The following is a 25,651-nucleotide window of genomic DNA, read 5'->3' as shown; positions in this document are numbered from 1 at the left end:
GCAGCAAGGGATTCTGGGAAATGACATGCAAATGAGCACTCAGTGCCACCTTTTGTCTCAAGCTCGTATTACACAAGCCAATCCTCAAGCCAATGCATGCTGTTTTAAACACAGCTTTTAGACAGAGGCTGGGATGAGATGCAAAGCCATTAAACCCACTCACAGACATTTTTTTTTTTTTACGGTTCACATATTAACAACCATTTAGTATCATTTTACAGAAAATAATAAACCGAAAACATCACTATACAATCCTTATATTGCCAAGACAAAAACCAACCCAAAGGCACAAAACCATTCTAAAAAGCTAAACAAAACAACACATTCCAAGGCATCATCTGTGCATCTACTACCAAACACACTCAATACAAAAAAATATGGTTACTTCCCATTTCTACTCGCGACTTTTCGTACTTTCCACAGGACATTTAACATTGCATCTAATTACTTCACGTGTCCCAGCAATTTCTCTAACGCCTCACGGATATGATACGTACTACATTGTATTCCTAATTTTCTTACTTCCTCTTTAGACACCTCTGCTTTTGGGAACTGTACTTTCAGCCATTCCGTTTTTGAAACATTTAACCCTAAGTCACCTGCCTCTTTATTTATATTATTTATCACCTCTTTTACATGCCACTCCCTCGCCTTCCTTTCTCTCTCGCTTTCATAACTTACTTTTGTTCTTCCACTAAGGCCTGCCTTTTCTCCTTTTCCCCCTTTACTTTCCCTAATCTCTCCCCCTTCAACCCCACTCTGTTGGCCTGCCTTTCCATCACTTTCATTCCCACTTACTGCACTTACACTTCTCTGTATTTTAGTTCCCTCCACGCTTATCTGGCTTTGTGAGGACGAGCTATTGCCCTCACTTCTCTCCTTCTCTCTCACCTCTCCCCTAGCCTCTTTTATTTTAACCCACTGTACATGCTCCTTTTTTAATTCTTCATACTGCTCTTTTGTCAGCTGTTTTCTTTGGTACATCAGTTTTTCTAATCTTTCTATTATCTGTTCCTCACTACTCCCCCCATGCTGCTTCCGAAAAATACCAACCCAAAACAGAACATCTCCCACTGCGTCTTCAAAATGTTCCATCTTCACTTTTAGGGTTACTTTCCCTGATACTTTTACAACTTTACCCTCTACACCTTCCTCTCTAGGCTCCCCTTTACTCTGGCTATCCTTATCTTCCTTTGTTTCTATCCCTTGCAGATTTTTACGCTTTTGAGCTTTTTTCCCTCCTATTTCCATTTCCTCCTCCAAGACATCTTGGGGACCTTCCCTCCCCCTCTGTGCATCTTGAAACTCCATACTTTCTGCCCAGCTAGGTTCCACCACACTCAATGACCGTATTTCCCCCTCCCCCGCATCTTTCTGATGCACTGTTCCCGTCTCCTCCCCTCCCCCCACCTCCAGTTTCTGGGCCAAGGAGTCCAGGAAGAAATCTTCCTCTTTTTTCTCCACGATATCACTTATAGAACCCGCCAAACCCTCTATTGGGCCACTTTCTACCCTTTCTTCTCTTCTTAAATCCTCCTCATACATTGCTGTTATAGCCGGATCAAGCCCTCCCTCTTGGGAACTCTCCATCTCAAAAATTCCCTGACCCTCAACTGTCTCTTCCTCTTCTTCTAGCACACTGTCCCCTTTAGCTGTCTGGGCATATGTCCTTTTAGTGCACTGCCGTGCCAAGTGTCCTTCCTCTCCGCAAAGATGGCATCTCTTAGGGACACCACAGTTGGCTGCAGTATGTCCCTCTTCCCCGCAATTACGGCACACAATTCCCGTTTTCGTGCAACCCTCCTTTGTATGTCCATAAGTGTGGCAATGCCTGCAATATAGAGGCTGTCCCGGGTAAAACAAAAATCCTCTGTCTCCTCTACTATTGAACATGGCCGGTGGGTGTGTAACTCCTAAAAGAGAAAATGGAACAATTTGAGAACGCAGTGGGAGATGTTCTGTTTTGGGTGGGTATTTTCCGGAAGCAGCATGGGGGTAGTAGTGATGAACAGATAATAGAAAGATTGGAAAAAATGATGTACCAAAGAAAACATCTGACAAAAGAGCAATATGAAGAATTAAAAAAGGAGCATGTACAGTGGGTTAAAATAAAAGAGGCTAGGGGAGAGGTGAGGGAGAAAGAGAGTAGCGAGAGCAACAGCTCGTCCTCACAAAAAAGTCAGATAAGCGTGGAGGGAACTAAAATACAGAGAAGTGTAAGTGGAGTAAGTGGGAACGAAAGTGAAGAAAAGGCAGGCAAAAAAGGGATTGTACAGGCAAAAGAGGCAAATTCTGCGGGAGATAGTAAGGGGAGGAGCACCCAGGGAAAGGATGAAGTAGGGCTTACAAAGGAAGAGGTTTTGCACAATCAACTTGCGAGGGGATTTGGGCGGAGATATTGGGATGTAAAAGAGGCAAGGGACGGGTATGAAAAAAGTGTGATATCTGGATTCCAGTTAGAGGAAAGTAAGAGAGGTTTGGAACGTATGGAGAAAGAATTAAAACAGATGATCGCATCACATGAGAATAGAGAAAGGGTTTTTGTTTTTAAATGAAAGAATCTTGAAGTATATGGTTCTTATCTTTGTATGATGTTTTGGTTATAGGGTTTTTTCGTAAAGTTATGTTTTTTTTTATCCTTCTGAAAAGTTTATCTTTGTGTTTGTATATATCTGAAGGATGAAGGAAGAAAATGTAAATATATTATGTTTTGGTGTCTTTCTAATGTTGGGTGACTGTTGTCACTATGGTGTGTTTTTTTGGTTTCCCAAAAAGTCTGTAAACTTAAAAAAGTTGTTGAATAAAAAAGTTAAAAAAAAAAAGGTTGAAACATGTCTGTGAGTGGGTTTAATGGCTTTGCATCTCATCCCAGCCTCTGTCTAAAAGCTGTGTTTAAAACAGTGTGCATTGGCTTGAGGATTGGCTTGTGTAATACGAGCTTGAGACAAAAGGTGGCACTGAGTGCTCATTTGCATGTCATTTCCCAGAATCCCTTGCTGCAGTGGAAGCGCTGTATGCTGGGTGACAATGGGGAAAGACAGGGTTGCAGACCTGTCTAAGACATGCAAATGAACATACAGTAATATTTACAGTTGCTTTATGCTTTACTGTGGAGGGTTTTTGTCACTTTTTTACCCACCATAACCTTAATAGTGTATATATATAGATATAGATATCTATATATATATATATCATATACTATATTAGTGAAAGCACTGTATGTTTGCCTGCCTGGATGTCCGGTGTCCCTAGGGGCAATCTCATTGGTCCCTAGGCCCGGCCGCCCCCGCACACCTCTCATTGGCCTCACACACTCACACCACCCCCTTGGCCCGCCCCCCACACCTCTCATTGGCCTGAGGCGGAATGACGGGCCAAAGGTCCAAAAAAAAACCACACACACACACACACCTCCCCGCTCCAAATCACCTCTCCCCCCTCCCTGCTCCAAATCACCTCTCCCCCTCCCCAGCGGCATCACCTCTCCCCCTCCCCAGCGGCATCACCTCTCCCCCTCCCCAGCGGCATCACCTCTCCCCTCCCCGCTCCAAATCACCTCCCCGCTCCCCAGCGGCATCACCTCTCCCCCTCCCCAGTGGCATGACCTCTCCCCCTCCCCGCTCCAAATCACCTCCCCCCTCCCCGCTCCAAATCACCTCTCCCCCTCCCGCTCCAAATTTTTTACCCACCATAACCTTAATAGTGTGTCTATCTATCTATCTATCTATCTATCTATCTATCTATCTATTTGTGAAAGTGTTCTGTGGCCGTGTCTGTATGTGTCTCCCTGTGTCCCTAGCGGCAATCCCATTGGCTCCCTTGGCCCGCCCCGCACACCTCTCATTGGCCGGACACACACATACACTCACACAGAGATACACACACACACGGAGACACACACAGGCAGGACACGGAGACACACACAGGCAGGACACTGAGACACACACAAAGATACACACACACTGAGACACATACAGATACACACACACACACACACACACACACACTGAGATACACACACACTGAGACACACACAGATACACACACACACACACACACACACACTGAGATACACACACACTGAGACACACACAGATACACACACACACACTGAGATACACAGACAGGACACAGATAGACAGACAGGACACATACACATATACAGACAGGACACACACACACACACACACACACACACACACACACACACACCCCCCCCTCTGTACATCCCCCCCATCACGTGCGCCGCCCTGCACCGGCTCCAGACGGAGGGGAAGCACGGCCCTCCTACCCCAGCCGCTTCCTTACCTCCCCGGCGCTACCTCCCCCTCAGGTAAGTAACTGCGCGTCCCGCCTCAGCTTATGGCGCCAGTAACTCTCCCATTTCAGGCGCGCAGCCTCGCGCCACAGGCCCACACAGGCCCATACATGGTGCTTCCTGCCGCCGGATGCACGCCTCACTCAGCCGGACGGCACATCGGGGGACAAGTGGGCGCCGGCGGGGGGGAGCGCGAGTCACGGGGAACGGGGGGGGGCGAGTCATGGGGAACGGGGGGGGTGAGCCACGAGTCACGGGAAACGGGGGGGGACGCGAGTCACGGGGAACGGGGGGGGGGGGCGAGCCGCGAGTCACGGGGAACTGAGGGGGGGGGCGAGCCACGAGTCACGGGGAACGGGTGGGGGGGCGAGCCGCGAGTCACGGGGAACGGGTGGGGGGGCGAGCCGCGAGTCACGGGGAACGGGGGGGGGGGCTTTGTGTTTTTCAATCAGATCGCCCAACAAATGTAACCCCCCTTCCTTGGGCTATTGTGAACTAATAGTAATAGCATGTTTATTAGGCCAAGGGGGTGATGTAGCGAGGCAAATTGTTGCAAGGTCTTTGCGCCCAAGTTTGGTGCCGGGATTTGAAGGGTGACAACAGGAGGAGTTAGGGAAGAGTTCCCCCGCGTTATACACGGCTGTAGCAGACGTTTTTTGTGTGTGCGTTATGAGGGACGTAATGACACCTGCCTTAACTGTCCAAGCAGTGTGTCGATCCCCCCCCTCCCCTTTCTCCCCCCCCTCATTTTCTCCCCCCCCTCCCCTTTCTCCCCCCCCTCCCCTTTCTCCCCCCCCCTCCCCTTTCTCCCCCCTCCCGCTCCCCTTTCTCCCCCCTCCCCTTTCTCCCCCCTCCCGCTCCCCTTTCTCCCCCCTCCCGCTCCCCTTTCTCCCCCCGCTCCCCTTTCTCCCCCCGCTCCCCTTTCCACCACCCCCTCCGCTCCCCTTTCCCCCCCCCTCTGCTCCCCTTTCCCCCCCCCTCCGCTCCCCTTTCCCCCCCCTCCACTCCCCTTTCCCCCCCCTCCTCCGCTCCCCTTTCCCCCCCCCCGCTCCCCTTTCCCCCCCCCTCCGCTCCCCTTTCCCCCCCCTCCGCTCCCCTTTCCCCCCCCTCCAACGCTCCCCTTTCCCCCCCCTCCTCCGCTCCCCTTTCCCCCCCCTCCTCCGCTCCCCTTTCCTCCCCCCCTCCGCTCCGGGAGTGTCTCTAGCTTTGAATCATTACAACTCAAAGCTGGATTCCGATTGGCTCACACACATCAGGGGGTGTTCCAACCCATATCCACCCTTTGGATTAACATGCTCAAAGGTTGCTTAGGCCTGCCCCTGAATATTGCTACTATACTCAGAGCTGAAATGCAAACAGGCTAACTGAAGGAATTAACCTTTCCACTGCCTGTTCTAACAGGACTGACAGAGGAAAGGCCCAGAATTAGCAATAGATGCCGAAGGCCAGGCTATATATATGTAGAAAAGCACTTTATGCCCCATGTTAGAGTGTAGCCTTTTCCCCATACAGTAAGGCTGAGTTCAGCGTGGCTGCTGCGGCAGCATGCGTCCACGCGCACCTCCCCCGCGTGCTCCTGCAGCCTGGCGATCTGTGTTCAGGCTGCAGGAGTCGGGTCGCGGCATTTGGGGGCTTGGCGGGGGGAACGTGTCACGGAGCTGGTTCGCTGAACCAGCTCACGTGATGCGACTGCAGCCCCAAATATCATTTCTGGTTACAGCGGCGTCAACGCTGCACTTTACCGCCGGTGGAGTTTTCAGTTTGAACACTCCCACCAAACAATCTAAAATTGCGACGGACGTGCGCACGCACGCGTCGCGTAGCAGCCACCCCGAACACGGCCTTAGAAAGGCAGCCAGTAATGTAATGTGTGTTTTAGCATTTCTTTGCATGCAGGCACAGTAATTCACTTACCTGCGTTGTCTGCAGAGAAATGCAGGGTCGTGACAAAGGGCTGGGAGCAGCTAAGTGCCGGGACAAATGGTGAGCGGGGAAGGGCTGATTATCAGGTCCGGGGACGGACTCCCAGCGCGGTAGAGTCTATACACATAATATATAAAGCTTGGCCCCCTGCAGAAGCAATCCCTCCAGCCAATTAGGCAAGGGAAGCCCATGACCAGGGGGCAAGCCCCCTCCCCCCTCACCTCCCTGGGATCTCTGGGCCGCCATCGCGGCCCCCCCCATTAGGCCTAGGTCAGTACAGAAGAGGCAGCCGGGAGCTGAATCTTCCATTCTGCTCCCGGTCTGCTGCGAAGTTTAGTGTCCTCTCCTCTCCTCCAGGTGAGTTTGTAGTCTCCCTTTGGGCCCGATCGCAGCATCCCCCCCCTCCGCCTCCGCTATGGCTGTCCAGGGGATAGTTGCGAGGCAGCCGGGGAGTGCTGCCACGGGGGATCCCCCTACCGCGCGGCTCTCCCTCCCTCAGCCTCCGTGGCTGGCCTGCTCGGCGGGCGGGGAGGGGGGGGCCTCCGGCGAAGGGGGGGATCCGCCTGCCGGACCAAGGGATAGCTAGTGGGGATCCCCCTTACCGCGTGGCTCTCCCTCCATCAGCCTTGGTAGCTGGCGGGCGGGGAGGGGGGCCTCCGGGGAACGGGGGGATCCCCTTGCCGGTACCAGGGAATAGCCAGGGGGGATTCCCTTGCCACGTGGCTCGCCCTCCATCAGCCTCTGCAGCTGGGGAGGGGGGGGCCAGAGGGAGGACGAGGAGAGGCACAACAACCCCCCACGTTTTTTTGCCACGACGGTTCCCCCAACAGAATGGCCGTGGGTATCCCCCAACCCCCCCATCCCCCCGGGGTTGGAGCACGGGACACTCAGTGGGGTTACATGGCAGTGGTATAATGTGCTGTAATTGATTTCTTTCAACATTGGATAAAGTTATGATCAATGCTAGAATGGCCGTGGGTATCGCTGCATACCGCATTCGTAGTGATAGCGGGCTGTATGTGGGGAATAAAGTGTATACACCTCAGTGTGGTTATAATGCGTTGTATTCGGGGTATGGTTATAATGCGTTGTATTCGGCGTATGGTTATAATGCGTTGTATTCGGGGTATGGTTATAATGCGTTGTATTCGGGTTATAAGGCATACGAGCTGCATTTGAGGTACAATTGGCTGTAATTGGGTTACATGGCGTATATTGTATTTGGATTATAGGGGGTGTGTATATACCGCATCCGAAGTTACAATGGGCTTTAATGGGGTGACATGGTGTATATAGTGTGTATACTGCACTCGTAGTTACGTTCTGTACGATAGGGTGTGTATAGGTGCTGCATTCGCCGTTACAATGTACTGTAATTGGGGTACATGGCGTATATAGTGTATATACTGCATTCACGGTTACGTGCTGCATGTGGAGTATAAGGTGTATTTATGCTGCATTCAGTGTTGTAATGTGCTGTAATTGGGTTACATGGCGGGTATAGTGTATATACCGCAGTCAGGGTTAAGTGCGGTATGTGGATTATAAGGTGTACATTTGCTGCACGCAGGGTTATAAGGTGTCGTAATTGGGGTACATGGCGTATATAGAGTATATACTGCATTCACGGTTACGTGCTGCATGTGGAGTATAAGGTGTATTTATGCTGCATTCAGTGTTGTAATGTGCTGTAATTGGGTTACATGGCGTGCATAGTGTATATACCGCAGTCAGGGTTAAGTGCGATATGTGGATTATAAGGTGTACATTTGCTGCATGCAGGGTTATAAGGTGTCGTAATTGGGGTACATGGCGTATATAGAGTATATACTGCATTCATGGTTACGTGCTGCATGTGGAGTATAAGGTGTATTTATAGAGTGACCATTTGTCCCGGTTTTGCCGGCACAGTCCCGTTTTTTTCTGTGCTGTCCCGGTTGACAGTCCGTCCCGGAAATGTCCCGGGTTTTGCCCCTGGTGACTGGTACCGTGCGCGAGTCGGCGGCGGTGCGCGGAGGCGGCAGCATGAGGAGGATGCGGCGGCCGTATTTTTTGTTTTCCCCCAATAGCAGGATGCCGGGGGCGGGGCTTTAGAGTAGAAGCAGGGGATTGGTTGGAGGTCAGGATTTGCCGGGGGCGGGGCTTAGTATCAGGGACGGATGTAGTGTGTGTGTGTGTGTGTGTGTGTGTGTGTGTGTGTGTGTGTGTGTGTGTGTGTGTGTGTGTGTGTGTGTGTTCACCAGAAGGAAGGCTCACAGCTGGCAACTGAAACTGCCGGCAGACTGGAAAAAAGCCTCACTACTTCTGGCTCCCTACAGTGGCATTACAGGTAAGCACCATGTCGCCTGTGTGTGTGTGACTGCCCCCTTCCCAGTCTGTGTGTGTGACTGCCCCCTTCCCAGTCTGTGTGTGTGTGTCTGCCCGCCTCCCAGTCTGTGTGTGTGACTGCCCCCCTCCCAGTCTGTGTGTGTGACTGCCCCCCTCCCAGTCTGTGTGTGTGACTGCCCCCCCTCCCAGTGTATGTGTGACTGCCCCCCTCCCAGTCTGTGTGTGTGACTGCCCGCCTCCCAGTCTGTGTGTGTGTGACTGCTCCCCTTTCCAGTCTGTGCAAGTGTGACTGCCCGCCTCCCAGTCTGTGTGTGTGACTGCCCCCCCTCCCAGTTTGTGTGTGTATGACTGCCTGCCTCCCAGTCTGTGTGTGTGACTGCCTCCCCTCCCAGTTTGTGTGTGTATGACTGCCCCCCTCCCAGTCTGTGTGTGTATGACTGCCCCACCTCCCAGTGTGTGTGACTGCCCCCCTCCCAGTGTGTGTGTGACTGCCCCCCCTCCCAGTGTGTGTGTGACTGCCCCCTCCCAGTGTGTGTGTGACTGCCCCCCCTCCCAGTGTGTGTGACTGCCCCCCTCCCAGTGTGTGTGTGACTGCCCCCCTCCCAGTGTGTGTGACTGCCTCCCCTCCCAGTGTGTGTGTGACTGCCCCCCCACCCAGTGTGGGTGTGTGACTGCCCCCCACCCAGTGTGGGTGTGTGACTGCCCCCCTCGCAGTGTGTGTGTGACTGCCCCCGCACCCAGTGTGGGTGTGTGACTGCCCCCCACCCAGTGTGGGTGTGTGACTGCCCCCCTCGCAGTGTGTGTGTGACTGCCCCCACACCCAGTGTGTGTGTGTGTGTGTGTGTGTGACTGCCCCCTCCCAGTCTGTGTGTGTGTGACTGCCCCTCCCTCCCAGTGTGTGTGACTGCCCCCCTCCCAGTGTGTGTGTGACTACCCCCCTCCCAGTCTGTGTGTGTGTGTGACTGCCCCCCCTCCCAGTCTATGTGTGTGTGACTGCCCCCCCTCCCAGTCTGTGCGTGTGTGTGACTGCCCCTCCCTCCCAGTGTATGTTTGACTGCCCCGCTCCCAGTCTGTGTGTATGTGTGACTGCCCCTCCCTCCCAGTGTATGTGTGACTGCCCCCCCTCCCAGTCTGTTTGTGTGTGTGACTGCCCTCCCCCTCCCAGTCTGTGTGTGTGTGACTGCCCTCCCCCTCCCAGTCTGTGTGTGTGTGACTGCCCCTCTCCCAGTCTGTGTGTGTGTGACTGCCCCCCTTCCAGTGTATGTTTGACTGCCCCCCTCCCAGTCTGTGTGTATGTGTGACTGCCCCCTCCCAGTCTGTGTGTCTGTGTGTGTGTCTGTCTGCCCCCTGCCACTGTGTGATGCCCCTCTCCCAGTGTGTGTAAGTACCCCCTCCAAGTCTGTGTGTGTGTGTGTCTGCCCCCCTCCCATTCTGTGTGTGTGTGTGTGTCTGCCCCCCTCCCATTCTGTGTTTGTGTGTGACTGCCCCCCCCCCAGTGTGTGTGTGACTGCCCCCTCCCAGTGTCTGTGTGTATCAGTGACAGAATGTATACAGACACCAACCCACTCACCCACTCACCCACGTGTCAGTCAGTCACCCACGTGTCAGTCAGTCACCCACCCATATGTCAGGCAGTCAGTCACCCACCCAACCACGTGTCAGGCAGTCTAACATGTCATAGGAGAACGAAAAGGAAAAAAAGGGGGAGCAAAGGATTAGATGGACCTATATTAACATTACTAAGATGACTTCATAGCATATCTAGCTGTTTAATAAAGGTGGGGTGACGAAATGACAGTATATGGTAATCCAATACTCACACGGCCCTGTGTGAGCACATATGTGTAAGGGTATCTTGTTCCTGGTATCCACTTCTTAGCCCAAATGTTGTTCAGATGGAAGGGGGGGGTTTAGAAAAAATAATAATACACTACTTACACGGCCATGTGTAAGCTCGATCCTGGGAGAGAATAATGTGGGGTTGTCTGATGGACCCGTCCGTGGTACTTCCCGTGGCAACGTATAATCAGCTGCTTGCGGGCAAAGTAATTGCTGGTGGTTCCCCTTCCCTCACACGTTCCAATCCTCCCCCCTCCCCGATTCAGGAAACGGGGATGCGTGGGGTAAAATGATAGCAGGGCGTCAGTTACAGTCTTCAATTAAATGAGCGTTTTATTAAACATTTAAACAGAACAAAAGACTCACAGAATAATGTTTAGAGCACCCCGTGGCACTCCGATCAGCGTGGGTGCAGGTCGCCTTCCAGCTGGAGCTGGAGTGTCAGGCAGTCTCCCACCCACCCACCCACCCACCCACCCACCCACCCAAGTGTCAGGCAGTCAAACCCAAGTGTCAGGCAGTCTCCCACCCACCCACCCAAGTGTCAGGCAGTCAAAGTGTCAGGCAGTCAACCCAAGTGTCAGACAGTCTCCCACCCACCCAAGTGTCAGGCAGACTCCCATAAAAGTGTCAGGCAGTCTCCCATAACCCAGCCACCCGTCAGGCAGTCTCCCATACCCTAGAGCAGGCCTGCACAACTCCAGTCCTCGAGGGTCGCAAACAGGCCAGGTTTTCAGGATATCCCTAAATCAGCACAGCTGGCTCAATTAGTGGCTCAGTCGTACTGAGCCACTAATTGAGCCAGCTGTGCTGAAGTAGGGATATCCTAAAAACCTGGCCTGTGTGCGGCCCTCGAGGACTGGAGTTGTGCAGGCCTGCCCTAGAGAAAGTGCAGCGCACCATGATCCAGAGAAGAGGCAGGTCTGGCAAAAATCTATCTTTATTAGAAAGTCATAAAAACAAGGGATGCAACCCCACCCCACTCTGCCACATAACCAGGATGCTGACGCCCACCTGATGACGTCAGAGCTACCATATGGCGCCCCCTAGTGACGTCAGACGTCTAGGTCTAAATCCCTGGCAATACAGCATAGAGCTGTCTTGGAGGACTGCAGCCACAGCCACACCTCTCCCCAGACTGAACACTCCCCCATGTGTGGCTGTGGCTGCAGTCCTCCAAGGCAGCTCTATGCTGTATTGCCAGGGATTTAGACCTAGACGTCTGACGTCACTAGGGGGCGCCATATGGTAGCTCTGACGTCATCAGGTGGGCGTCAGCATCCTGGTTATGTGGCAGAGCCGGGAGGGGTGAGTATCAGGGGGGTGGTATATATTGTGACTGTTTCTTGTGTTTGGTAGCCTTCACCTTGAGAAAGGCAGTATTTGACTGCCGAAACGTTGGACTTTATGGCATATTAAACCTCCTTTGAGTAAGACCGTGTGCCTGCTTCTTCTTCTTTGTCCGGCTACAGGAAGGGTCAGGAGACAGGGAGGACAGAGGCAGGAGAACCCCATCTGGCTCCGGCCTTGCCTGTCCCTACGAATACAAACATACAACCCCTCACTGAATAACATAGCCCTAACCCCATGTAATAATCCTGGGTGTAAACAAAATAATGGTTTTATGAATATTGTAATGGTTTAATAGGGACCTAGGAGGTGGCCAGTGGGGCTGTTATGTGTATTTGTGTTTATTGTGGGTAGCGGGGGTGGGTGAACGGGGTATTGGCCCCAAGGATGGGTGTTTAGGCCTACCGGGTGGGGGGGGTAGTGGGAGGGGTTAACCCCTTCATTACCTTAGCGGTATTAACCGCTCAGTTAAAGAAGAGGTTAAGTCATCCCCCAACCCCCTGGCAAGGCCTAAACACCCAGCCAGGGCCAAATACCACCTTCTCCCACCCCCGCTACCCACAATAAGCCTGGCACGGGTGTATAATCCCTTCATTGCCTTGGCGGTAATGAAGTTGCCTGTAAATGCATTTTTTATGCATGGGATTCATGCCGGGGGTCTCTGATGCTGATATTAATGGATATCAGCTCCGGGATACATGCATTTTATTTTCATCGCAGCTTCACCCCACCTTCTTGCCTACTTTTGTGGCGGGACAATTTGGAGAAGAAACAGCAATTTTAAAGTGGCGATCAGCCGCAATAAGCTGATCAGGGCTTATAGAATTGAGCGTGTTTGAAAAACTGGCGATCAGTGCCGAAAAGTGGCTTATCACCGCGCATCTGCAGATTTTATTTATTTATTTATTTTCCGGCAAAAAAAAAAAACCGGTTATTTTTGCTCTAATCGCCAGCTTCTCTGGGCTTACTGAATCGCTGTAGGCGATTACTGCATGAGGGCCTTAGGGAGGATTTGTTCCTGTAAAGTACACCTAGTTTGGCATAGGATTTGGATGTCGGTATCAATGTGCAACCCAAATGTTAAATGGGAGTTGAACTATATGCCCAGTTATTTCAAACAAGTAACAGGGGCTAGGATGGTTTTAGAGCTGGTTTTTATCTGAAGCTCTGTCATTGGTAGCTTTAGCAATTTAGCTCTGGTCCCAAATACCATTGTTACAGTCTTGTCAGTGTTTAAAATCAGTTTGTTTTGGGAAATCCAGTTTCAAGTCTCAAAAAATCAGATTGAAGTACGTGTTCAAGGTCAGAGAGGCGAGGGCTGCGTGCATATAGGATAAGATCTAAGGCCTCTCACAATAACCCGTTAGGAATATAAATTCCTCATCTATCCGACATAAGTATAAAATATACTCTACCTAGACCCCTAATACAGAGTTACCCACCTTATACGGGAGCATCTGCCAGACGAGTATAGTAAATGAATCTTATTTCTTTTACCACTGGAGGGCAGCGTGGAGTTACACGGAGTGGCGCCCGTAAGGACGACGTGCCAGTTAGGCGGAAGGAGACGCGCACACACTTTTATGTGAAACTGATATATTTGGGGAGGGATTTAGGAGTCTGAGTGAGAAAATTGATATTTTGTCACAATGGAAAAATGGAAAAATTAACCATATGCACAGATTTTATCCCACTTTTGGAAATTAGGGATGTTGCCTAAAAGTTTGAGAATGCACAAAGTGCCACCCCTGGGCTTTAATGAAGCAGCATTTGTGGGATAAAGGGAACAGCATTTTCTGTATAAAGGTATTTTGGGCTCGATATAAATAATTGAAGCCAAAAACTAATATTAAGGGGCCTATGCAGAGAGCAGCGCGAACGGAAATTTCGGCGTTTTTTAGCGCTATATGGCTATAATAAGGTTGAAAATGGCGAGTTGAGTAAAAAGCGGCATTTTTTTATTTTTTTTTAGTAGAACTCGCCGCACGGCTGGCGAGAACCAAAATCTCGCCAGTTTTGAAAAGGGCCGTATGCAGAAAGGTACGATCGCCATCTAGGGGCTGTTCGCGCCATTAAAATGGAGAGAAATTCTACAATTAGCTCCGCCAACAAAAGTTGGCAGGAAACTGGAGCTCACCGGCGAGAGTGAAAAGAAAAAAAAAAACGCGCTTTTTTTCAAACATGTTTCACCAGCGCGCATCTCGCCGGTTGAAACTCTCCATAATCAAGCATGATTTTAAATGCAGTTTTCTGACCTTTCTGCATATGGAGATAAAATCACGCCATTACAGGTACAATTTATTACCAATTCCAATTATTTCCAGTGCTGCTCTCTGCATAGGCCCCTAAGTAAATTGAGAATGGAAAAATATTCAGCACAAACGTACAGAATGTGATGTTCTGAGAGATCTTACAGATGTTATCAAATCCCACAATGAATGTATAGAAAATGTCTGTATAGAACGAGTCAAACAAGAATATGCCAATAAAACGTTTAATTGGGAGATACAGGGGCCACAATTCAGGTCAGTTAGCTGGAAGAAGGGAAGCCGGTCAGCCGGTAGAGCCGGTCAGCCGGTCAGCCAGAAGAGCAGGTCAGCCAGTAGAGCAGATCAGCCGGTAGAGCAGGTCAGCCGGTCAGCTCTGAGATCAGCATTACTTATATCCCCTAAACGTTGTCCCCTGCATGTAATGCGCAGAACAGCCTACACTGCATATACTGTACATGAGATACTTAACCCTTTCTTTTCGCTCGACTCTAATCTGAATGATTTGCTAATTGGTTTGTAATTAGAGAGATATTTGTAGCAGAATCCCATGTATGTTCTTTTTACCTTTTTAGATACCGTTTTGTGTTATAAAAGATATAACAGATCAGAGGGGCTTCCTGTTTGCACTCGTGTTTTGGCAGAAGTGTATATGTGACCCTATAAATCTCCCTCACACCCGGCTTGGCAGTGTGACACTAGTGCAGCGACCTGGGGAAGAATCACTGAGCTGTTAGCAATTGATACAACGGATAGAAAAGACACTACACATAGGTTGGATTAAAGAGAGTATTTTATTGAAATAATTAATCTCTTTGCTGGTAGGGGCCTGCAGCACATTGCAGAGCGATATAGTAACACGCAGAGCAATGCACTGCAGGCCCCTCCGGCAGCAAAGGAGTGAAGACCAATGCAGGGTGTATAAAGATCTCACTGATAATTCATGCACAAAGGGCAGTTTGTTGCTGTGATCCAGAGGAAGGCGAAACATAACCCCTGCTGTGCAATGGGGGAAAAAAATTCCTTCCTGACCCCATTAAATGGCGATCGGATGGTCCCTGGATCACTGCGCAGTGAGATCAGATGGAACAGCACAGATCAGCGTTGTTATACACAGGGGCACACTCAGTATATAGAGATGCGGGTGATGGAGCCCTTGTGCCCCTGTGTATAACTCACCTGCTCCCCCATTCCCCTGCATATCTATCCCATTCACCCCTTTTCCTCCCGCATACCTCGCAGGGCCGGCCGGCCATTAGGCGGTCGCCTAGCGCGCAAAGGTCCTAGGGGCGCATTAATAATCATTATTATTTTTTCCTCTTATTATTTCTAATTTATTTATCTTTTTTTTAAAATTATTATTCTTTTTTTTATCCAGTATTTTGGCGCCCTTTTATTTTTATTTTGCGTTGCGCTGGGGTGCGGTCGCACCCCCTGCAGCCCCGATAGCTACGCCACTGTTTATTTTATTATTTTATTTATCTTATTATTTTTTATACAACTAGGGCACAAATTTTAAGTTTCGCCTCGGGCGCATGAAACCCGTGCTCCGGCCCTGCTCCTTGTTCTCTCTCACCCTCTCACGCCCAATATCCCAATCTCCCTATAGTACCTGCCCCTCCCGCAGCCTTCCTGATCTTATCTGCCTCTCCTGCGGTCAAACCAACTTCTCAGGGCCCCTAGAATACCCCTGGATCTACGCCCTGGCTCCTCTGCTACCTGCTCCCGGGGTCTGCTGCTCCGCCTAAAAAAGGTGAAGCAGCAGATCTGTCCGCACCTCTCGTATTCTGCTACCTGCTCCCGGGGTCTTCTCCTCCGCCTAAAAAAGGTGAAGCAGCAGATCCGTCCACACCTCTCGTATTCTCCTAGGCCATCGTCCACCACGTCGCCAGACTTGACATCCGCTTCGTCGTCTGCCTCATCGGCCGCCTTGTAGCCCACCTCTTCGCACCACTTGACGCCCGCTTTATCGTATGCCTCGTCGTCCGCCTCGTAGCCCGCCTCGTCGTCTGGTGGCACAAAGGGCACCACCTTCGTGCGTGTCCTGATCTGCAGGAGACATGAAGTGTTTGTAACCAGGGACAGTGATACTCTGTATCGCAAGAGCTCCTGTGCCACTTATACCCCCTCCCCAATACCACGTTATACCGCCCTCCACAGGGCAAATACCCGTTATACCCACCTCCCCAGGCTCAGTACCCAGTTATACAACCCTCCCAAGGCCCAGTACCCTGCTATACGCTCCTCCCCAGGCCCAGTACCCGTTATACCCACCTCACCAGGCCCAGAACCCGTTATACCCACCTCACCAGGCCCAGTACCCATTATATACCCCTCCCCAGAAGGTCATGTTTCTATTTATCAAAAATACATTGAGTTACCTCTGGTTTTCAAGCATGTCCTGGGGGAGTTATCACAGAGACACAGAAACGTCGCTGAGTTTGGTGAGTAACTCCCTTAAACTCTCAGCAGTTGAATTCCCCATTAGGCGCTTAATGCGTTAAAAACAAGCGTTGCTATTTCTCTGCATGAAGTTGCAGGTAATTGGAAGAGTTACACAGTGACGGCTATTTCATCACTCACCTTCTTCCATCGAATCGGTCTTAGCGGTAGTGATCTCAGTATTATTTCCTCCTTCACATCGGATATCCATATCCATTCTTCGCCTCTGATCTGTATGCAAGACAATGCTTTAAGACAGGGTTGCGCAACCTTTTTCCCCTGCTCCCCCCTCCACCCTCCCCACCTTGTCTCCGACGTTCTGATGTAACGACGTCATGTGATATCACGTTGCTATGGCAATGCCACATCATGTGATGCCACGTTGCTGTCTCCAGAAGCCGCCGGAGCCAAGGAAAGGGAACTTACAGAGGCCTTGCGCGCGATTTCCGGCATTTAATTTAAATGCTGTGGGGAAGAGCGAGGGGCCACTATAAGCGCCGAGCCCCTCCCCAAGAAAATGTCGCACCCCTCGATTTGCGCACCCCTGCTTTAAGAGATATTCTAGGACCCTCCAACTCCTCCATCGGACCCTTCCTCATATTGACTGACCTTGCAGTGCTCTGCACTGACTTGCACTGACCTGCTATGATGCCTCTCAAAATACCATGCTAACTCATTCTGAACATACATGTGTCCTTTCTACATGTTACTCAGCTTGTATGGGCCACAGACAGCTTTCCCGGGGTCCAGGACTATTTGCCACCGGGGACACTCACCCATGGGTCGGCGACCTTGCGAGAACCCACCCCCCCAACCTGTTTTCTCTTGCATTGCCATAGACAACAACATTTCAGCCTGCTGCCTTTCTCGGTAAAGTGGCTAAACCCACTAAATCCAGCAAAGAAAGGCCAGCAGCCGAAACATTGTAGTCTGTGGCACAATAAATTATCTTTTTTTATTCAAATCCGTGTGCCCTTTTCCATCAATCATATTGTATCCATTGGACGAAATGCCGGTCTTCCCTGAGACTAAGGGGCACCGGTAAAAGTATCACTAATTGTTTTTTTTGGTGTGCAGCAAATCCCCATCATTTTTGCGTTCTCTTGCTCTGCCCCAATCTGACACACCACCTTGCTCTCTCACCCCCCTCTTACACTCCCGCGTCACCCTTTCCTTCCCCAAAGGTTATCCTTTAATCAGATCTTACCCAAATTGTCTCCATCTCCCTTGGAAATGTTCTGTCTTTAAACTGTGCGGCTCCTCTTGATCCGAACTTTCTTAGCTGACCCCTTTAGGTTTCGGCTCCGAGGGTCTAAAAAATAAGCGACTCCGAAAAGATGTGAAATATGCGCACGGGTCCTAATGGGGCACTGAGGGGGAGACTTAAATACTAGTAAATATAATCTACTGTGCTAACAAATATAATCTATTAACTAACAAATATAACTTATTAAACTAACAAATATAACTTATTAAACTAAGAAATATAATTTATTAAACTAAGAAATATAACTTATTAAACTAAGAAATATAATTTATTAAACTAAGAAATATAACTTATTAAACTAACAAATATAATCTATTTAACTAAATAAATATCTATTCAACTAAATAAATATAATCTACTGTGCTAACAAATATAATCTATTAACTAACAAATATAACTTATTAAACTAACAAATATAACTTATTAAACTAAGAAATATAATTTATTAAACTAAGAAATATAACTTATTAAACTAAGAAATATAACTTATTAAACTAAGAAATATAATTTATTAAACTTACAAATATAATCTATTTAACTAAATAAATATCTATTAAACTAAATAAATATCTATTCAACTAAATAAATATAATCTACTTCAAAACAATACAATAAAAAGCTGGAGAAATGATACGTTAACCAAGCCACAGATGTGATGCCAATGAGCGTTGAACTCCTTGCAGATCCACCGTCAGCTGGTTGTGGCAGAAAGTGGTGACATGCAGTAGAACAGAGTGGTTGAGCTGTAACCACGGCAGTCAGGTCAGAAATCAACACAATATTTTTTGAAATTTAGAATGAGAATGTTCAGTATGTCACATTCTGGGCTCAGACTCTGAGCCCTGTCACATGTTAGCAGCTTGTGATAATAGAAAGTATCCATATACTGGGATGTAATAAGAAACATGAAGGTCATTTTATACTGGGTCCCATAACCTGCTTTATATGAAGTATCATTTTACACTAGTAGAGATGTTACATTTTGAAAAAATAGCGCTTCTGGCGACAATGTTCATTTTCTCTACAAATGATAAATGAAAAAGTTGGATAAAACGTTATATGTGTGTGTGCGCGCGCAATATATATATATATATATATATATATATATATATATATATATATATATATATATATACTGTAAATATTCCTGTATTTTCATTTGCATGTCTTAGACAGGTCTGCAACCCTGTCTTTCACCATTATCTTTAACCTTAATAGTCGTGTATATATATATATATATATATATATATATATATATATATATATATATATATATATATATATATACATATATATATATATATATACATATATATATATATACATACACATATAGTATATATATATCATACTATATGTATATATATAGTCTGTTTTATACACACATACACGTGTGTGTGTGTGTGTGTGTGTGTGTGTGTATATATGTGTGTGTGTGTGTATATATATATATATATATATATATATATATATATATAGTATAACCCAGAGGTGCGCCAAGTGGGGGGGGGGGAGATTTGCTGTTTGCTGTTATTAAATGCACTAACGTTCCAAATTCTGTCAAGTTTAAATATATTTTAGTTCTCAATTACATTGCACCAGATATCAACTTGATTTAATGACACCGATTGAATTGAACACACCTGTGAGTCATATAATGTTTATTAACATGAGGGACTATTTAACACCAGATAGCCCCTTTGGTGTCCATCCCCTGATGAAATCCGCAAAGGCGGAAGAAACGCGTAGGGACGGTTTACATTGTAACTACGGTGGCTGACCTGCCTTCGGCACCAGAGAGAGACCAAGGAAACACAAGCAAAGTCCTTCCGGTATCCAGTACCACATGCGTGGGAGTAATGGCGGACGCACGCTGCTGAGAAGCTCCTGACGGATGGTTGATATACACCCTGGAGAAAACGGCGTTCTCAAGTACTGGAATACGAACTAATCGTGAGATTGCAGAGCGGAGGTGACTGTGGAGTCTTCGTTTGGTGCATGGGCAGGTCCCATAAAATGCTTGTTTTAATCAGACAAATTGTAAGTGTGCATTTGTCATGTCCATGATTTATTAAATTGTTCATCTGATTTTACACAAGGATCGGGCGCTTTTTCTCTTTTCTTTTTCTAATAGGTACTATGGGAACTTGGTGAGCCCAAGAAGAAGCAGCCTGGACCTTTGTTTTATTCATTCATGGACTTCATTTGGACTTAAAGTATTTTTTATAGTTCATTTTTTTGTATTTTTATGCTATATTTTTTATATATTTTCAACAGATTATTGTAATAATTTTTTTCACATTTTTGCACATTTTTTATATTTTTTTTTTTGTTTGGTTTATGTACATTTTTTCATTATATTACATTTTATTTTGTATAGGCGAGCACCAGTTGGTTCATGTAAATATCTTAATCAATATTGGTATTTGGTGCAACATTTTGGCACACGTCACCAGAGAGGCAGCAATTTGGGTGTGCTGAAAAAGGTGCGCTGTCTTTAAAACTGTTCCTTTAAATTGTCATCCTCAATAGACAGCAGCAGCTTTCCATTTACACCCATCTTGCATTTGCATCTCTGGGACATCTGGCAAAATGATGAAAACTAGTAAGGAGCGTCTCATTAGGAGACAACAATATGCAGATTCAGCTGAAATAGATATGACAGAATTCAAAGAGGATACAATTGATCTAAAAACCAACTTTTTTAAGCTTGAAAGGTTGGCGAAGGAAGAGATGAAACATTGGCTTGATCTCCTTTCATTGCAGAATTATCTGGATGCCAAAATAGTCCCTAGGGGCCTAAGGTTTACAAAAAAACCAACATTTGATACAAATATTGATTTTAAAAATAAGTGGAATGACGCAATGGAGTCATGTTCCTTTACCCTAATAAAATTATTAATAAATTATAGGGAAGATAAGCTTAATGAAATCGCAAAAGAAATAGAGGAAACCCAACAGATCATGATTCCATATGTGGAAAGTGAAGAATTCCAGGAGTTGGACAAACTAGTTGACTCTAGGGTACTGAAATATGAAAAGGAGATCAGTGATCGCAAGAGTAGCAAATATGTTAGAGATCAAACTGACTATGCTACTGATAAAATCAGAGATTGGAGACGACATGATAGGAGAGATAGATCCAAACATTATACTCCAAATAAGTATTATAAAAAAACCAACCATAAAGATGACAAACAAAGGGACAAGAGTAGAGACAATTCAAACACTCACTCAACATCTAGTGACAAAGGACAGAACACTCATAGAAGTGAAAAGACAATAGCAAATACACAATTTTCCTGTCCTACAGAAAATAGATTTGAAGTCTTACAAGAAAAGGGGGCAAGTTGTGAGGAGACTGTGGTGATTGACAAAAGTAGTGGGGCGATACCTAAAACACAGATTAGGGATAGCAACAAGAACCACCCAGAAAATACTGTCCCAACCATTAAATCTCACACTGCCTCTTTTTTAGAATTAGTAACACAAGAAGAGAATCGGGAGAGAGGAAAATCTTATCCCCTGTGGGATCGGAAACCGACGTATCATACAAACACTCCACAACGGAGAAAAAGAAGCTGCGAGGAACCAGGGGAGGGAAGCGCGAACAAAGAAAGAAGGTAGGTAAGCTAAGAGCCAGCAATCCAGAGGTACACGGCATTTTCAATTTATAAACACATATTTTGTCTAGTAACCACATATCACTGCTGACCAAGGGTCTCTCATTTGCCCCCAGTAGTCTTCCAAACAGATTTGACCTGTTTGTAGACTTGAACAAATATATTAGGAAAATCACACTGATGCGACATTTCACGATGCAAAACAAGGAACAACAACAATGTATACTTAACACACAGGAGATAGCTTGCATTGATGCAATGTCCACCCTGTTACAAGAAGGGATACAAATAGAGGAGTCATCACATTTGTTGGATATAAGTCAGCTATCCGTTTATGAGCTAGATAGTTCTATATCATCTACGAATAATCATACAAATATTACATCACAACCAGGAAGACCCCTAGTTTTATATAGAGAACAAAGTGTTGATGGATCCGCTGATCTCCCTTCAGTAAGAGATACCAAAATAGTCCACTCTCCTTTTTCTGCAAAGTCCACGTATTTTCCTTACCATTCAAAGGGAGCATTTGTTGAAACTTTTTACACCATGGTTCTTAAGGATTTTGAACAAATGTGTTTAAATACAACATCAATACGGAATAGAAATCTATCAAAAGAGGAGAACATCGCACTTAAGGAACTTTGTAGTCTAAACAACCTTGTCATTAGACAGGCGGATAAAGGAGGGGGCATAGTTCTGCAGGACAGAACAGATTACCTGTCAGAGGCTTTTAGACTCTTAGGCGACAATACCTCATATATCATTTTGGGGCAAGATCCTATGGAAAGTTTTCAAAAGAAGTATAAAGATCTTCTTACTCAGGCTCTAAATATGAATGTCATTAACAAGTCAGAATTTGGTTTTCTTTACATACGGTTTCCAAGAACACCTATTTTTTACCACATTCCCAAGATACATAAACACATTTCCAACCCTCCTGGAAGACCCATTGTTTCAGGGGTGGAGTCGATGACATCCAGCGTGTCCCAATACGTGGATTATTTTCTACAACCTTTAGTCACACGATTGAAATCGTATTTAAGAGACACGTTGCATGTCCTCGACTCCATCTCTGGAATCATTTGGAAACCCACATACATCTGGGCAACATGTGATATTACATCTTTGTATACTTGCATTAAACATAATAAAGGTTTAGAAGCAGTAAAACATTTTCTTAATTTGGACACAAGTTTAGGCAACACACAATCCTTGTTTATTTTGCAGGCTATTACATTCATACTAGAACACAATTATTTTTTATTTGAAGACATTTATTATTTGCAGATCTGTGGGACGGCCATGGGCACGAGATTTGCCCCTAGTTATGCGAACCTCTACATGGGTTTGTGGGAGGAACTACATGTGTGGGGTGATGCAGATCTGGGGGCGAGTCTTGTGTACTATAGCCGTTACATAGATGACATCATCCTAATATGGGATGGTGATCAGGAACTCCTGGAACATAAACTGCAGGCATTTAACAACAATGACATGGATCTGAAGTTTACTTACAATGTTAATAAGAACACGATTGTGTTTCTGGACTTAGAACTGGAGGCTCATTTAAATGGAGAAATCATCACCAAAACACACTTTAAAACAGTGGCCACCAATAGTTATCTACACAATAATAGCAACCATTACAAAAGATGGTTGGCCAATATCCCCAGGGGCCAATTTCTCAGAATTAGGAGGAATTGTTCTTCACATTCTGATTTTTTGGCCCAGGGGGAAATATTGGTTGAAAGATTTCTGGCCAAAGGTTATGACAAACACATCATACTGTATATGAGACATTTCGACAGGTAGGTCTCCTAGAGCGTAAATCTTTATTATCCAAATCAAACAAGGTTGGAGGGACCAATGGTGATTTTGGGGTCAATTCTGTCAAGTCACCATTTTTCATTACGACATTTAATAATTCAGTGAAAGGCATTTCAACAATTCTCAACAAACACTGGAGTATATTGTTAAGGGACCCAATAATTGGAAATAAATTACCAACTAAAGTTCCCATTATATACAAAAAAGCCAGAAACTTGAAAACCATTCTGGCACCTAGTCGCCTTAAACAGATTAAGGATCTTTCTTTGTTAAAACCGACAATAAATGGCAACTTTGTTTGTGGTAGAAATAGATGTATAACATGCAAACATATGTGCAAAACCAACCAAGTTACATCCTTTTTTAATAAATCTACACATACAATTAAGAGTCATATGGATTGTCTATCCTCATTCGTGATCTATGTCATTACATGCAAATGCAGACTCCAATATGTGGGGAGAACCACAAGGACTCTAAGCACAAGATTTCTAGAACATAGAAGAAACATTCTACATGGTATTACCACTCACAACCTATCTAGACATTTCTTGGAAATACACAACAAGGATCCATCATCATTGACTGTTATGTGCTTAGAACATATCCCTCTAGCATTATTAAGTGGCGACAGGGTCAAAAAACTGAACTTAAGGGAGACCTTCTGGATTTATATGTTGGAGACATTAAGTCCAGGGGGTCTAAACGACTGCATTGACACAAGTACTATAGTGTAATATAGATTCAACATCCACGTCCATTGACGGGATCTCAGAGGTCTGGGTTGAGCATGTTTAGCATGCTCCCTCCGTGGTCCTAGTCGGTGTGATTGTGGGACCCTTGGTCAGCACTGTATCACAAACACACAATATTTATCTTTGACACAATATTTATCTTTGACACAATCACATTCCTTTATCATTCTTAATAAGTTACTATGTAATAATCATATTTAGAATTTAAGTTCACTTATTAATATATAAACCATGTTTACACAAGACACAATATTAAACATAAAATTCATTTTTAATTCAATTATTAGTTAGTTCTATTCACTTGGATTGCTGCCTCTTGGCTTGTTAGTATTTCTTTTTCTTAAGTAAAATAGAGCTTCGCTTCTCTCCCCTATTACTCAACGTACAATAGTTTAATATAGACATTTACAAATACATATTCATCCTTTATATAGTGCAGTTATTATACCTAGAATCAGCACCAATACTAGTCGTCACATTGATATATTTTAAAAAAATAATATTGGGATGGTTATAATCCAGGTCCCTTTCACCCTTATGCTAGATTAATTTTTGCCCCCAATTATATCTATAGGGATCTTCTCTCTATAATGATATAGAAAAAAATCATTTAGGAACAATTGTAATTTGATCAATCAGGACTCTATATACCCAAAATAGGGTTATATTTGATATACAAATCTATAGCCATATAAAAGTTTTTGGCTTGTCTCTTGCAATCATTAACCACTGTTTCATCTCTTCTTTCCAGTTTACATATGGAGAGATACATTTAATGTTTCTCTCTTTTTCAAGCTTAAATATGTATATATTTTCTTATTAATTATTATATAATGCACAATTTATTGCTTTTTAGATATTAGTACGGTATTTAGATTTATTATACATATATGTGATTTATACAATTAAGGACATTATATTCATATTATTAGTTATAGGTAGGGTATGTGTATATTATGTGATAATGAATTGGTTCACGTTTCAAAGAAGACTGGCATATGTTAGATGTCATTCAATTTGAATATTATTATTATCATTATTTATTTATTATTCAATCTAACTATATTTTGTATATATTCTTTATAATTTTTTTATTTTTAGTATTACACAAACGTTGGAATAAGTTTTATTTTGATGTTCATATCCTGTTCATGTTAGTATGTAATTTGCATATAAATTGTCTAACTACTTCATCAGCAGCAGTATCCTCGTTTGCTGTTATTAAATGCACTAACGTTCCAAATTCTGTCAAGTTTAAATATATTTTAGTTCTCAATTATATTGAGTCCCAGAAAAAAAGAAAAAACACAAAAGCGCACCAAGATTGAGATTTGATATGTATTGACAACAAATAAAGATAATAATATGCACTTACATATATAAAAACTTTAATGGTCCAGATCACGATCGTCACTTCTATTGGTAGGGCAACATATGGGATGAAGAGGGGGGGTAATCTCAGTCCTCAGGAACAAGCCCCGCGCGCTGGGGCTGTATTCAGAGGCTGCGCTGCGTCTCTGCTTCACACGCTTGTCGGCGTGTTGATCTGCGTAGTGCGCATGCGCGGCAAATGAGGCCCCCTATAGTAGTCCCGGAAGTGCCCGCCCGTTTTCCGTTTCGATCGAAAATGGCAATAAAAATAGCAATAAAAACACTTGTGTGAAGACTGGCTGTATGTGATAAACAGACCAGCGACACCCTTCGCGACG

General features: G+C 45.8%; 1 long non-coding RNA gene across 1 annotated transcript; it reads left to right on the top strand.

Annotated features, from left to right (window-relative positions):
* The first annotated feature begins 8,473 nt into the window (after positions 1 to 8,473).
* Positions 8,474 to 25,335, top strand: LOC142481327 (uncharacterized). The gene is made up of 3 exons (XR_012795746.1): positions 8,474 to 8,570; positions 21,213 to 21,357; positions 24,694 to 25,335. It is a non-coding gene; the product is annotated as an uncharacterized LOC142481327 (long non-coding RNA).
* Positions 25,336 to 25,651: the final 316 nt, after the last annotated feature.

The sequence above is a fragment of the Ascaphus truei genome, unplaced genomic scaffold, assembly GCF_040206685.1.
Source record: "Ascaphus truei isolate aAscTru1 unplaced genomic scaffold, aAscTru1.hap1 HAP1_SCAFFOLD_253, whole genome shotgun sequence".
Taxonomy (NCBI): Eukaryota; Metazoa; Chordata; class Amphibia; order Anura; family Ascaphidae; genus Ascaphus; species Ascaphus truei.
The sequence above is the reverse complement of the archived record's forward strand: the minus strand, read 5'-3'. Positions and strand labels throughout refer to the sequence as shown.